The 17449-nt window shown below is 32.2% G+C and overlaps 1 long non-coding RNA gene across 1 annotated transcript; it reads right to left on the bottom strand.

Moving 5' to 3' along the window:
- Positions 1–12192: 12192 nt before the first annotated feature.
- LOC139527226 (uncharacterized) lies at positions 12193–16640 on the bottom strand. Its single transcript, XR_011665308.1, has 3 exons — positions 16495–16640; positions 14677–14749; positions 12193–13254 (listed from the first exon to the last, which is right to left on the bottom strand). It is a non-coding gene; the product is annotated as an uncharacterized lncRNA (long non-coding RNA).
- Positions 16641–17449: the final 809 nt, after the last annotated feature.

The following is a 17449-nucleotide window of genomic DNA, read 5'->3' as shown; positions in this document are numbered from 1 at the left end:
TAAAGTCAGCTATAATGTTAACTCAGCCTCTAAAGCTACAGGTATTTCTACATTGTAATGACGAGTTCCTTTTTATCGTGTGTCCAAATCAACAATACTGTAAATACGTGTGTCTACTCTTCGAACACACCTTTACCTATAAGTACACAGACAAATCAATACTTGACATTGACCTCAATATACCTAAGTTAACTACAAATTGAAACACCTGTAATCGGACAATTATATTAAATCAAGCGTAATTGATCTTATGGCTCGGAAATGATTAATTCCCGAAACACAAGTCTACTTGATATTTCCGACTATAAATTGTATAAAACCGTCTGTTAACCTTATGTAAAGGTTCGAACCACTGGGCCCTGAGTCTCCTTGGCTGAAGAGATCGAGATAAGTAAGTTTATATAATTTAATAAGGTCTCTCAACATATCAACAGATGTAAATAATATTGCAATAACAATACAAAGTATCAAAGTCACATAAAATATTACATTGTAAAATAATGTAAAAGCTCTTGTCAAAAATGTAAAATGAATATTAAGTTTCGGCTTCTAAACAAATGGAATTTTACCGTAAATACCCTAAACTATTAAACTCTATCGTAATCTCATTAAATATTAAATTCAAACCCCCAAAATATAAAAGCTTCTTTACTAAATTCTTACTAGAACACGCTATGGACTAAAAGCGGACCAAATAAAGCAACGAACAATCACCCTAAGAAATAAAGCATATCGGTTTTATTCAAACCAAGTTGCAGTGTCTTATTCAGACATCGGGGTATAATACACCCGTAAGCCCTTAATAATAAAGATAAACAACGGCGGTTTTATTCAAACCAAATGTCGATTATGTCTTATACAGACCTTGGCTTTATACGATCAAGCGGCCGAATTAATAAAATATCTACTTTATATACTAATTACAGGTGAAGAAATAACAACTTTAACCAACCGCGTACTTCGATACAAACTTGTATATAAAGGTGCACTCGAATATATTTTAATCCAAACAACTATTGATTACTACCGAGAAGGAAAGAAAAGCTTTTTATCATTTATCTTATGTAAAACACCGAGAACCCTTAGTGATTAACCAATGGAAATCAACTACACTTTTTAGTTTACCCTAGATACGAACATGTAAGCAAAATAATAACAATGAAAATGAATTGTAAATTGAAATAAGCAATCTAACATATAATTTTAGATATATAAAAACCGATTCCGCTACATTCCCCCCAACTTAAAAAGCAAATGTTTACATTTGAACATATACATATAAAAAAATAAAGTCACATTTTAAAGTTCCAGTTGGGTTTAACCACCATACGAGTTTTCCCGTCGACATCAGCAAATGTTGCCACCTGATCACGTGCGACAAGATCATCTGGAGTTTCTAATTCATTCAAATGAATGGCGTGTTGTCTAACATATTCCTCCCGTTGTCGCTGTGCCATTTCCCTAGGTGTGAGGGCCTCATAATATACCTCATCGACTTCCACTATTTCTTCAACTACTTCAACTACTTCTTCATCATCGGCGGGGGTTACACCAGTAATGCGGTCTTCTACTAATGAGTCTTCCGTACTATCCTGACTTGGACGGACATACCTAGGCAGGACCGCAGTCCCAGGTTCCTTGTATTGAGGGTTAACGACAGTCACGGCGACAACTGACTTCATCAGATGTTCCATATTACCCCCCGTGACCCAATGCATTACTCTGATATGCCGCTTTAGGTCATTCCGTCTGGTGTCTGTAATCCCACATAACGGACACTTATGGGCATGTATTTCTAGTTCATGATACCTTTTCCAGTGGCGGACAAGCTGTCTGAAATTGAGGTGTCCTGTACTGCAGGATGCCACTGGACAAGGCATGCCACCAACTGGACAACCAGGTCTTAATGCTCTTGTGTCCATGTCTAAACAAGCCATTTCTCTCGCAGATACAGTGTAATCCATTGCTAAAATTGAACAACAATCATCAGTAAAAACAAAATCAAAAGAAAAGAACACAATTACGAAATTAATAAAAAAAAAAAATGAAACTAACTATGTGCTGTTCTTTTTTTTTCCTTCTTTTATCTGTGTGGATGTATACTTATCTACATATATAGATACGTGGTAAAATAATTCTGAATATAGATTTTGAAAATATAGTTCATTTAAATCATAAAGATGATAATTAAAACAGACGTGGCGCGACTCTACTACATCATGCGCGTGATTTAAATCCTGTACCCACAATACTATAACCAAACACCAGGATTCTAGTCTTGTACAAGCAAAACTTTCCTCTAATAAACTCCTAAGGTCTATAAAAACTTGGGAGGTTCTCTAAACCTAAATCCTTCAAATCTATATAGTTTTAAACCTTAGTTAAGGCAATCTTACTTGCAATATATACCTAAAGTGTGTAGTGCAATAATACGATTTTTAGTCACTTCGGCCTTATCGAAACATAAAGCTTTGACGAGCAGAGTTCTTTGACCCAGTGTCAGAGCGAGTATCAATCAATATTATGCACGCGTTTATAGACATGACACACGATACACTGCTCCGATATATCATAAATACAGTTTCATGAAAAATTCTGTCATTTCTATAAACTGGCTCCTAAGATCCATGCCGTATATATATATATATATCAGTGTATGAAATTTTACTAATTTTTATATAAGTATAAACAAAAAAACAAAAAAAAATATATATATGATGTGTTGTTCAAAATCAGTACGCAGCGATAATGTAAACGCAATAAATTATGCCTTTGAAATGTGGTAGAGAACTTCTGTGTGTATTTTTTCTTTCTTTCTGTTTTACATAACTATCAATACTTCTATAATAAAAACGATAAAATAATGAGAGACCTTTAAAATAAAACATACATGTATATACATTTAAAAGGGTTGACACTATAATGGCCTATTAATAGGACGTCCACAGCGTGTGTTCTACGTGTAGGGGTTTCTAATATTAGGGATAGCAGTTGTTGGAGGATTATATAATCGGTTGTACATTCCAACCGTATCTCGGGACGCCTCCTCGCGACTGGGCAGGTTGTAAGCATGCAACCCTTCACGCCTATTTGGAAGAGTTTCTTCGGATTCTCTCCCTTGTCTTATTCGCGGACGGGGATTATTCGAGTCAGAACAATCCGTCGAGTAACCATGCTCTAAGTTAAATTTAACATTCGAATCGCGACTGCTATCCCTTTTAACGCTAAAGCCGGATCGCAAGTTTTCATTCGGAGTACTACTTTTATGCTTATCCCCCTCCCGTGAATATAATTCAAATGAACCTAACTTATTACAATCAGACCTATCCACAGAATCAACCTTCTCACTAGAACCTATCAAAAATCGACTTGCTCCAAGACCAGAATTAGACAGACCCCTATGATCCTCATAATCTTTAAATGTCTTGTGTCTCATATCCTCTAAATCCCTTTCAATATCACTAATAAAACTCATGACTCTATTATTTGCCATTTCAACGGGTATGTAATCTTCAGAACTAATATTTTTTTGCCCCCTTCTGCCATTTTGAAATTATATATATTCTTAAATAAACTCTATGTACGAGCTTTGAGTTTCAATAAAAAAAAATACAATATCCTTATCTCTCAGCCTTGGATGTTTTACAACAGGGCCCCACGTTGGGCGCCAAAATGTAACAGGAGACGGTTTGATCTCAGTATTTTTCTATGTATAAAATATCTTTCTTTTATTAACTCTGTGTTTCATTTGTTAAAGTCAGCTATAATGTTAACTCAGCCTCTAAAGCTACAGGTATTTCTACATTGTAATGACGAGTTCCTTTTTATCGTGTGTCCAAATCAACAATACTGTAAATACGTGTGTCTACTCTTCGAACACACCTTTACCTATAAGTACACAGACAAATCAATACTTGACATTGACCTCAATATACCTAAGTTAACTACAAATTGAAACACCTGTAATCGGACAATTATATTAAATCAAGCGTAATTGATCTTATGGCTCGGAAATGATTAATTCCCGAAACACAAGTCTACTTGATATTTCCGACTATAAATTGTATAAAACCGTCTGTTAACCTTATGTAAAGGTTCGAACCACTGGGCCCTGAGTCTCCTTGGCTGAAGAGATCGAGATAAGTAAGTTTATATAATTTAATAAGGTCTCTCAACATATCAACAGATGTAAATAATATTGCAATAACAATACAAAGTATCAAAGTCACATAAAATATTACATTGTAAAATAATGTAAAAGCTCTTGTCAAAAATGTAAAATGAATATTAAGTTTCGGCTTCTAAACAAATGGAATTTTACCGTAAATACCCTAAACTATTAAACTCTATCGTAATCTCATTAAATATTAAATTCAAACCCCCAAAATATAAAAGCTTCTTTACTAAATTCTTACTAGAACACGCTATGGACTAAAAGCGGACCAAATAAAGCAACGAACAATCACCCTAAGAAATAAAGCATATCGGTTTTATTCAAACCAAGTTGCAGTGTCTTATTCAGACATCGGGGTATAATACACCCGTAAGCCCTTAATAATAAAGATAAACAACGGCGGTTTTATTCAAACCAAATGCCGATTATGTCTTATACAGACCTTGGCTTTATACGATCAAGCGGCCGAATTAATAAAATATCTACTTTATATACTAATTACAGGTGAAGAAATAACAACTTTAACCAACCGCGTACTTCGATACAAACTTGTATATAAAGGTGCACTCGAATATATTTTAATCCAAACAACTATTGATTACTACCGAGAAGGAAAGAAAAGCTTTTTATCATTTATCTTATGTAAAACACCGAGAACCCTTAGTGATTAACCAATGGAAATCAACTACACTTTTTAGTTTACCCTAGATACGAACATGTAAGCAAAATAATAACAATGAAAATGAATTGTAAATTGAAATAAGCAATCTAACATATAATTTTAGATATATAAAAACCGATTCCGCTACATATAACTGCTCCGGGAGAGTAAGCAGATCCAGCTTGACATAAAACTTAAACATAATATATATATAAAACGTTGAAGCAGAAGATTATTTCTCATACATGTAGGCCTTTCTATTGACTGTACGCGCCATCTACCCTGTTTGAGACAGTGACTTTTCTTCGCATGTATAATATAATGGAAGAGGCATGCTTGCAAGTATTCAGACCCGACCGATACGGTGTGGGCGAGTGCACAAATTGATATTTGATATGTACTTGCAATTTATTATAATTTAAATAATTTCATATATGTCTTTAATAAATCATTATTTATGGTCCATTTTAAAATATTTTACAACAAACTTTTGCTTATTATAATAAATACAGAAACAAACATCAAATAATATTTTACAATTATATATTCGAATTCTATTCAAACATTTTTTTGGTGATATATATTCAAAAATAGGCTTAATTAATGAAAATCATATTTCAAAAGGGAGATAATTCATGAATAATTATTTTTCCTGAACATCAGTTTGTGCGGCTACAACTTCGACCTGATAATGATTGATAAAATAAATGTCCACACTAGCAGGGGCGGATCCAGCCATTTTAAAAAGGGGGGGTTTCTAACCCAGGACAAAAGGGGGGGGGTTCCAATTACATGTCCCCATTCAAATGCATTGATCGTCCAAAAAAAAAGGGGGGGGGGGGTTCCAACCCCCGGAACCCCCCCTCTGGATCCGCGCCTGACTAGTCTACGTAAATATTAAGATTTGATAAGATATAATGCATAATTTTGGACAGAAACAAAACCATGATGACTATAAAGGTGTTATTTCACATTATTTCAATATTTGTCTAGGAAAAGAATTATCCAATAGCTGATTTCAAAATTACTTTTCTGATCGTTTTAAAAGTATAGCTCAAACCGATCATCAATTAATGTTCTCAGATAAATAATCAAGAACATTTTAGTTGCTTAAATAGGAAATAACTGATCAAGCATAAAGGGAGAGGGTCCCCTTTTCGGAAATCCCAAATCCGCCAAGTTACATATACAAGATTACCGGAGTTGTTTAATTATTTAATTTCGTGAAAAAATATTTTTTTAACTCATATATCATGTATATATATATTGGCTTAAAGTTTTAAAACAGCATTTATTAGGACCTGGTTGTCTTTACAGCTTAATAAATAAATGATTTTTTGCTGATTGTTCAGTAAAGAAAAGTTTTTTTTTTTGGAAAACAAAGTCGAAGAGCATCTCTATCATGCATGCAGAGTTAAATTTTTCACATGCAGTTCAAAATGGATTTTATCTTCAACACAGCCTGAGGAGCTTTTTTCTGCAAATTCTTTATTTCTATTTGAAAAATGGCCAAATTCCATTTCAAGTTAATTGTTTATAAACAAAAATTTTCAATTTCAAATTGCATTTAATTGCAATGAGAGAGAACATTGTTTAAATTTGTAAAAGTCAGTATTCACTGATAAAATGTTCAGTTGTTTTTTTATTTGAAGTTCTTGGTACGGTTTGGTATCAAATTGAATATGAAGTTTAGGTCGTTCACTATTTTGTACAGTAGTAAACATGGTAAAAGCGTTCTTTTCACAAGACTTCTTCATCACGGAGGCAGAGACATATTATACACATAGTAACTCTGACATATATATATACACATATCGTCACATCTATCTAAGGAATGACTGTAATATTTTTTCTGTCTTTGAAGAAATAATATAAACAAATTGGTGCACACTGAATAACGCGCGTACCGTATTCTGTTGTAACAAAGCCTCAATGTAGGAATTTCTTTGATACATTATAGTGTCAGGGAGACACAATTAATGGCCTCGCACAATAGAGTGCAATAACTATAACTGTTACATTTTAAGGCTTACACCAAAAAATGACAAAGTTCAACTATTTGTCTATATAAAATTCCTTTTACGGAATTACGCCCCTTTCAAAAATCCTGGATTCGCCCCTAATGTTAAATACCAAAGGAGGGAAGCATTGCGTGCTATACATGTACTTTTTGTGTACATGTATCAGCAGGAAATCTGTCGGTTCATCTCTGACAACAAGACATATGTACAAATATGCAGGCAGTTATTAGCCCTGGTGGATTTAGAATTTTGAAAGGAAGGCAATGAGACGCACTGATGAGTGTTATGTAGACGAAAAGCGCGTCTGGTATACTAAATTATAATCCTGGTACTTTTGATAACTACTGAAAAGCTGTTTCCGGACAATTTGATACATAAGACTGGTATATATATTGTGAAAAGCATAATATATTTTTCCTTGTCGTTAACGTTCAAATGAGGTTACGGGTCAACTAACCTGGCAACACCACTGACTATTTCCATGTCACTAACTAGTTCAATCAAGGATTTAATACATCTTACTATACAAATCCTTGGTTCAATCCTGTCGCCAGCGTTTCTCCATTGCCATTGCCATTGAGTTGATTTGTCCTGTTTTGTAATTGACCCAACCGTTATGATGTGGGCGTGAGGGCAGAAATAGATTTTTGGTATATAAGTTAAGGATTATATAGGAATTGATATTATTTATGAATTTAATAAATCATTATTTATGGTCCATTTTAAATCATTATATTACAAAAGTTTGCTATTTATAATAAAAACAGAAGAAAACTTAAATAATATTTCAATGTTATATGTCCAAATTCTATTTAAACATCTTATTTTGATATGTACTTGAATAAATAGACTGAAATAATGCATTTTATAAAACAAAGGGGGAGATAACTTATAACGAATAATTTTTCCTGTTTATGTTTGTCAGGTAATTTTCATATTCGAAATCCGGTAAACTTGGGCAACTCACTGGAAAGTTTGCGATCAACTACCACTGAATGAAATATTATTTGTCGATAAAAAATTATAGATCGATGTGAAAGAAACGCAGGCACTTGTTGAACATGTTGTTTCTGTCAATATCATGGGGTTTTATATACTTAATTATCCATACCCGTACAAATTAAACTATCACAAAAAAAAATGATTTTTCGTACGGGTATGGATAGTAAATCCTATATTGACAGAATCAAGTGCCTGTGGAAAGAAATATGAAAATAATAAATAATGGAGGGTCTGGATTGGGGGTCGATCTGTAGTGTTATTCTGTAAACATTTAATTTTCACTCCTTTTTTCTCTAATCATTAAAAATTAACCCCCTTTTTTTCTAATCGTCAAAAAATTAACCCCTTTTCTCTGATCTTCATTTTTTTTGCCCGTTATTCTCTAATCTTCTTTTTTTAAGGGCATTATTCTTTAATCATTTAACCCCATCCAAACCCTCATAATGGCCATGTAATTAAGTTTTAAATATATAGATCATTTATTAACCAACTAAGTACATTATTGCCAAAAATGACATATTTTTTTGTAATGGTCCTGTTTTTCTGTAATGGCCCTGTTTTTCTGTAATGGCCCTGTATAAATGCACAGCTTGTCTGTATTAAGCCCAGTTAGGGTTTTTAATAAAGTTAATAAAATTAAGCTGTAAAGAGTATAATACCTTTTTGTATTTTATTTAATTTAGTAACCAGCAACAAACATTAAAGAACCATATAAAGGGATCAATGATCATCCTGTTTTTCAACACATAACTTCTTTTAACTTAATATCTTGGATATTTGGTATATTTAAAGCTTGATCATGGTGAAGTACAAATTATTTTTTTTCAAACTAAACTGTCATTAAAAGAGTAAGAGAGTACATCAAGTTGGCAGCAACACATACACTTTTTTCAGTTGGTTAATAAATGTATTAAGAAATGGGTGTTTTTATAATGGCCCTGTTATATGTCCTTGGTCAGTAATAATGGACTCGGATGTCTGTAATGGCCCTCGGCGTTGCCTCGTGCCATTACAGACTTCCTCGACCATTATTACATACCTTGGACATATAACAGGGCCATTATAAAAAATACCTATTCATTTATACTATAATAAGCATGCACTGGTTCAATAATCATGTTCGATAACATATATATACTAGTCAACAAAAGAAACGATACATGGCTTTTTTTTCAAATTAAAGATGATTTTTTCTGTTTATGTGACTAACATTGTCGGTAGTTATATTTGATGACCATGGAAATAAATCCGTTTAAAAAAAGATTTTTTATTTTACTTGCATGATGTCATTTGGCGAAACATGTTCAAGTTTTTTGACAAAATTTACATAAAACGAAAATTTTAAGAACAGAAGTTCCAACTAGTAAGGTCAACCGCTCATTTAAAGATAAAGACGATGTTTGCCAACAACTCTTTTTTAAAAATCGTACAGTTTTTTTGATTATTTGTAAAGTTCGGCCCCACAAGAAATCGTTAAAATGTAAACATTATTAATTAATTTACCATTGACAGTATGTGTAAAGTGAATTTAAAAAAAAACGTTAACAATCTTAAACTAATCCAAAAGGTTCCAAATTTACAGTGGGTTGTTTTCATATCTAAAACATTGATTTGAGACGAAAACATTGTTTTCTTTTTTTTTTTTGCATTTTTATTTAGATTTCAAAAAACACTTATTTTACCCAAAATTTAAAAAAAAATATATTTCAACCCATTAGTTACAACATGAACATAACTTGATTAACATATTGAATACTTTTAAAATTCATTTTGGTACTTAGAAAATTGTGTGCATGCCGATTTTTTGTCCATCTTTCCGCAAAAATAATTTGCACCCTATGATCGTTTACACGGAATTTAGTTACTTTCCGAAATGTTTCATTAGCATGATACATTGCAAATGAAAGCTTTTGACAATAGTGTATCTCATTTTGTTTTAGTTTTAATACATTTTGTTGACTAGTATATATGCTATCGAAATTATTACAAAATATTTATATTTAGATGTACTTTGTGACTATTATTGCTGTTGTTACCAATTATGTCAATCAACTGTATCTGATTTTATGCCTTTTATAGGCCCGGTAATTTGGGAAATAAAAAATATTCTATTCTATGCTTTTCTATAAGTACCTCGTTTCATATGACTTTAATACTATAATGATTACAACATTTTTATAATTCTTTAAAAAAAAAACCAGCCTCGACATTTTAACTGGTTTACTCGGAATCGGGTCGGAGTCCAACGTTTTAAATGTAAATCTCTATTTGAAAGATAAAATACCTACCTTCAATATTTCATTAGTTGAAACTAGTTATTCCATGGGGTGTTGAAATCTATACCGGAAGTGTATTATTAAGACACACAAGTCAAATCAACAGTCACTTGAATCTTTTCCTTAAAATGCACCTCACACAATTATAAAATGGTGGACAGGGCTGGGTCCCCGATTCCAATTTCCATTCATACTTTTCTACCCTTATTCCAAATCCCCCTACTCCTATTCCCCTCGCTCTTATTCCCAAATAAAAATCGTTCAAAAACATTCCCAGGTTATCCCTGCTATTTTTACTCTACTTATTCCCACATGCCCCCTGCGTCCTGCTCCCTCATTCTCATGTACCCTTACACCTGTCCACCTCCCCGTCCCTCCAATGATGAGAAAGGCTAAATACTCCTTTGCTTGTTTTAGTACTTTTGCTGTCCATGTACTTAATTTGTGTCATGGATGGGTGGATACTCATTTTCTATCATATATAACTGTGTGCTAGAAAATATTGTTCTAACTTTAATAAGTTGACTGCTAAGGATAGATTTATTTTTGTTGATTAATATTTAAAATAAGGATAGTATCTTGCACACGAAATGTGTGCCTTCATAAGCAATAATGAAAAATTATCATAGATTATTTCGTAGTCTTTTTTGCTATTTTTCCTTTGATCTTTTTTGTGATAATGTTTTATATCATGCTACTCGCTTGAGATGGAAAATTATCGCTAGAAACTAAGGAGGCACGTGGCATTGCTAATAAAATTGACATGAAATTGACACGTCGTCATAGGTAAAATAGCAAAAACAGATTTTATACTGCAACTAGCTAATTAAGTTTTTTTCCTAAATATAGTAACAAACCTATATATAATGTCAATTTCATCATGGAACACTTTCTCCACAATCAGGGGTTCATTAAGGGATGAAAATAAGTTTGACATTTGTGTTACAATTTAAAAAGCAATCAGTTTATAAATTTAAGTTGCAGTATAAAAACAATATCAGGTGAATGTCAGGAAAATACAAACTTTTTTGCACTCGGCGCAAACCCGGGGAAGTGCTCAGTAGAACCTCTTCCTTCCCCATTATCTTAGCCTCATACAAAAAGGTTTATATTTTCCTGACATTGACCTAATATTGTATATATCATTGGTCATCTCAACTCGATTGCTTTTCTCGCTTTCGCCGTACCGGCTCAAGCGAGAAAATCAATCTCTGAGAGCACTCTGAGCATTGGGATCAGTTGTGCTAGAGGCTGGATCTTAATACAAAAAGTTTTACATTACATTTTTACATTATATATAACAAAAATATCCTTAACATTGGAGCACGTGTCCTTGGTTCATAACTCCTTCATTTGGATAATATATTTTGGTATACTTGTCAATTCACATCAGTCATGATGATGACTAAGGTAATAATAATATATATATACTACATGTAGTATTTGATAATTGGCTCATACATGCATTTTTAAGTGCTTAACTTTCTATTTCTATGTTTATTTGCAGCCAGCTTCAGTGTCCTTAAAACATCAGCTCTTGATGTCTCCTGCATATTCAAAACTACTGTACATTATTTGATCATATGCATCAGTCAGCGAGGAGCGACCTTACTTCATAAATGTAAAAAAGAATATGTGGTATGATTGACAATGAGAAAACTCTCCACGAGAGACCAAATTGACACAGAAATTAACAACTATAGGTCACTGTACGGCCTTCAACAATGAGTAAAGCCCATACCGCATAGCTAACTATAAAAGGCCCCGAAATGACAATGTAAAACAATTCAAGCAATTCAAACTCATGAAAACTTATTTCGTAATGGATGTGATGCTACTTCTGCATGGTGCATTGTCAGCGAACTCTGAACATTATGATGTGTATGGTATTATTATTTACTTATAATATATCTTAAAATTGTCTCGTTTGATATCATACCACATCTGCGGATTTTGTTTCGCTCACCCAAGATATACCTACTACTAAGAATGAAATGTACGCCTTCAGTTATAAGAAACTAAACAAATGTATTATAATGCGATAGTAAATAAAGAACACAATCTGTCAGGTTTATTTGAACTTCAGAAAAATATATAAACAATCATTGAGTAATTGGTGTGAAAGTATTAAATCTTTTTGAGACATTTATAATTTATTTCAAACCAATGAATTCGTATACAATTGTATATAAACATACATTTACTTACAAACTACTATTGCTTAACTTGCAATAGATGGTCATATAATTGTTGACAGTGTTTGGTCACTATCTTAATTAAAGCTAGGGTTGTTTGTCGTGTACATGCACCTCCCCATTTTTCTCTACTCACACTGCATACTAATAGTTAAAATGCTTTAATAAGCAGACATATCAATATTTTCCACTTAGACTTTGAATTAAGATAATGACCTCGCACTGTGCTTGTACTAATTAACAGTCTTTTGACCTTCAATAATTTAAACAGCAAAACAATACTTATCTACAATACATTGCTGTGTAAGCGCCTTATTCTATATCATTGTCTTAGATTAATATGATGAGTAAGAATGATATAGATAAGAGTAAATAATACAGAAATGAACATCAGAATATATAACAAAAAACAAAAAACGAATAATATTGCCTCGTATCCGTTTACAAGTAATATGAGTAATATACAGAGAGTAAGTGTATCATACATTAGTAGGTTTTTTATAATAATTTTGTTATTCTATAAGAATAAAACATGATCGTCTGTGCTAGATGTTAAAAACCTACATTAGATAGTAAACACTAGTAAAATTACAAAGTAAACAACTTGTTTAAGGACAGTCATGGCAATAGTCTTTTAACACCTTATCAGAAATACTCATTGTCAAAAAATATTAGAACAGTTGGATGCTTCTGGAAACGACAAAAGATGTGATGATTGTCGTAAACACAAATTGACTTCCACAGGGCATTGAGATTGCTGCTGCCGATGTCGTATTCTGAGGTGCCACACTTGTCGCGGGAACACTTGGCATGGGTGTGATTGTAGGTGACATGGAAGGGGTACCTGCTGTACCCATCGTTGTAGCTCCCGGTGATTGGTTAGTGGTATCTGTGACTTGAATTGTCACAGTTGACATACTAGACACTGAAACATTGCAGAAAGTGGTCAGATATCATGTTTCAAGAAGACAGTAATGTCTTCAATAAGGAACAAATATATAAACAAATTTATATAATACGTATAAAGCATGCATATGGTTGGACAAACAACAGTCAAAAGTTACGTGATGTCTAGTAGTAATAAACTTAGAATTCTAATATGACATGCTTCTTTCGATTTGTAAATAAACCCATGCTCTAAACCCAATAAAATTTGTTTGCATATGCGTATATTGACTACTGCAGAATATTGAATTTTATTAAAATTGTCATGCATTTAATATATTTCATTAATTTAAACACTTCCAAACTCTTAAATGATGCACATGTTGTTACCAATTCATTTATCACGACTGTAATGTGTTGCAATTCGAAATTGACATATTTGACCTTGATAAGACAACCGTTCTGGCTGGCTGTTCAATACTCCTCCATCTGAAAAATCACGTTGCCAGTCGTTTGCTTCTTTACAAACAAAAAAGAGGGGTTCATGTAAGAGCCTACACAAGCGCACTATACTTATACACATCAGACTTAGAAATTAACTTAATTGTCCTAATCAGAATCGAAATAATTGATGCACGCTATACTTTATTGTAGTTTAAACATGGGTAGGCATTATATTCGTGTATATTAGCCCTCACTATCGCTCGGGCAAAAAATTATCACGAATATAATGCCTACACATGTTAAAACTACAATAAAGTATAGCTTGCATCAGCTATTTCTTAAACATCACACTTCAAAAGAAATTTTAGTATGAAATTATTCTCAAAGGGGGTACATATAGCCATTGACCCGAAGACTTATGGTAAATTTCACATAAGGGCACACCATATGCATATAGAAAGTGGGAGACTATGAAAAGATACCACACAAAACTAATCAAAGAAAATGTAATCTACTTTAATCTGACTAAATGCATTCTTCTAGCCAACATTAAAATTGCGGTTTTTTTTTGTTTTTTTTTTAAATATTAAGCAATTGAGTGGGTTTTTTTTCTTTCTGTTTGTAATTTTCTATACTTTAGTTTTAGACTTGACAATAAAGAATGTATTAACATTAAAATAGTAGATAATGGTAAAAAGCAAGGCGATAAAAAGTATGATTGTACAATCCAAATTAATTATTACATTGATCTGTGATTTCACTTTGCTCATGAATAGAGAGATTTCGATCAACGATGGATGTGAATTTTAACCAGATCGAAACAATATAAAGAGGATAATGCGACAGAAAGCAAAAAAAAAAATCATAACCGAAGTAACAAAAATAAAATGAAAATAAGTGTATATAATTATATATATATATATATATATATATATATATATATATATATATATATATATATATATATATATATATATATATATATATATATATATATATATATATACAATATACTCACCACACTGAGCCACCAAAGCAATACACAATACGTATGTTGTTGTTCGATACATGATTAAATCAAATTGGAAAACCTGAAAATAAATGAAATAACCGAATTTATTGAGATGTAAGATGGCTTGAAAACTGATGTTTTTTCCCCTTAAACATTGCATTCAAGTTTTCAGGGACGATTATTCAAATAAAGAAGATTAAAACATAATGGAAACGCGATATTTGCCCAAGACACGACAACCTGCCCAAAAGAAAAGAAATTTTGTTTCTTTCAATTGGACCAATGTCCGTTTATGCGATCGTCCAGCATTGTGAGCGATCTCACACCCGTATGGTCCTCTTCAGATTCAATAAAAATAAATGTCAATGGTTTACAGTTCAGAAATAAAGTAGGATCTATGTTTTTCGGATATTGATATTCCTCAGTAAATAATTCAAACAACCTGGAAATTACATTTTTCTTCCATCTTCTTTTAATATATATATGGCTTCCCCAAAAAATATCTGACGAGTTCGAAAATCAGAGTTGATATTTTGGAGAGGAAACCCATTTGGAATGTGTATGCAGCATTATTCCGACAGAGTTTAATTCTCTTAATTGATATGACATTTCTAGGCTTGTGTTTCCTGTCTGGAATTGTGCGATAGAGGGTTGTTATTTTAGAAACGATCATTTAACTCTTTAAAAAGAGGGGAAGGATCGAGGGTCGGAGTTATAATTATTTCCTAGAAATATTTTCTGATCCGAAATTTGATTAAAAAATATTATGGTCAAGAAGATGACCAAAAAAAAGTAATCTAACCTAATTCCATATTTTCCCCATTCCTTATTGTGTTGAGTTTTGAAGAAAAAGATAATGTGTATGAAAGCGTCGAAATACTAAAGAAAATGTGCACGAAAAGGATGTACTTAAGTGAAATTATAAAATTATATTAAAGAATTTAAAATTGATACTTTAAGTCGAAAGAGTATTATTTAAGGAACAAAATCAGTTAAAATATGTATAGGTTATAGAGCTACGTTTCCAGAATCAGACTTTTACCTTATATTTGCATTGATAATGTTTGGGTCTCAAACCAAGAAAAAAGAAATCATGAATCTGCTTAAATTTTGGTAAATGACCTTTCATGAGCATTCATGAGGTTAAAGTTTTTGGTCGAGGTAGTTTTTGACGAAGTTGGAGTTCAATCAACTTTAAACTTAGTACACATGTTCCATTTGATATTATCTTTCTTATTTTAATGACAAATTAGAAATTTACCCTTCACTGTCCACTGAACAGTGCGAATGGGACATTCGTGAACTATGAACACATAATTGTTTTAATTTTCTACAAATGCTAGTGTTACTCTATGCTATTTCTTTTTTCAACGTTTCACAATAACAATCTGTTTGTCTATCATTTTATTTGTAAATCCTGTTTTCATTTTAAACTTGTATATTTGTTCCATTTTAGGGTAATATATTAACTACACTGATGCTCATGAAACAACAACCTTTACCTCATGAGTAGTAGAGACTATATAGCAGTTCAGATTCATACATTGTCTTTATTGTGCGATTCTATTAAGAAAACATATTAAATAAGTTTTTGAAACGATTTTCAAATGGTTTTTCTAGCCACGTTTAAGCTATTACTATCAACATTTACAATTAGAAATACACCATGATCGGACAAAATACAGTCTTATAAAAATCAATTAAACCTTTAGTCACTCCCATTTTTCTAACATGTCGTGTCCTATAAATTACCAATAGAAAGTGAGAGGCATAATTTTAATCGGACTGGACAAAATAAAAAAAGGCTTAGAGACATAATCTTACCTCAAGTAAATACTTTTTAAATGCAAACTATATACTTTTCCACGGACTGAACAAGATGTACATTCAAACAGATGGCCGAATAGGGAAGGACGTACTCAAATAATCAGCATTGATATCTAACCAGTAGCTATCTATTTGTTTTATTGATAAAGCAAGGCGTTTATGGGTGAAAGATACTGCATTATGTATGTCAGTATGTTGATCTTTCTATATACACACATTGGGATTTAACATAAAATATAATTTCGTCTTTTTATAATGACTGCATGGTTTGTTGCGCATGCTGTGTAGATGCATTAAATTGTGTCCTCGTACTTGTGATGCATATCTTTGTATTTTACAGTCTATTTGCCAGTGAAAGAGCTATTTGCATTTACATTTTATTGTGTTTTATTTCTTGACTCGGCTCTCGAGTTAATCATGTTAATTGTTGTCACATTGCTGATTATAAAAGAGAGGCTAGGATACAAAAGGAACATTCAACCTCATAACACTCTTATATAAAGAGTACCCGCATTTACAGATTGTTTGAATCCGCCCATGCAGTATTTCTTCAAACTTATATATATGTTATCACGATAAAGACTTTTTTGGGGTAGGGGAAGCCGTCATTACCAGGGCGTTTAACTCTTCTATTCGATACAGTGTAAGTCTATCTATTAGCTTCATATAGTCCTCTACAAAAGTAAGCAATTGTGTAAATATGTTTACTTATATGACTAATATATCAGATTTTATCATGAGATAATTTGCTGCAGGAAGTACATTGCTGATAACGGTGAAATTTGTGGCTTATACATAGTAATACTTAAGTTAACTAGTTAATCTAGTATTCATTGTTTAAAAAGGCATGGAAATAATAAAATTGATACATTCTGAACATTTCACAATAACTAGATGCATAATAACATAAATTGATGGTAATTCCAAATGAATATGGATGAACATAAATTAA

The sequence above is a fragment of the Mytilus edulis genome, chromosome 6, assembly GCF_963676685.1.
Source record: "Mytilus edulis chromosome 6, xbMytEdul2.2, whole genome shotgun sequence".
NCBI lineage: Eukaryota > Metazoa > Mollusca > Bivalvia > Mytilida > Mytilidae > Mytilus > Mytilus edulis.
Note: the sequence above shows the minus strand (reverse complement) of the source record. Positions and strands in the feature narration are given on the sequence as shown.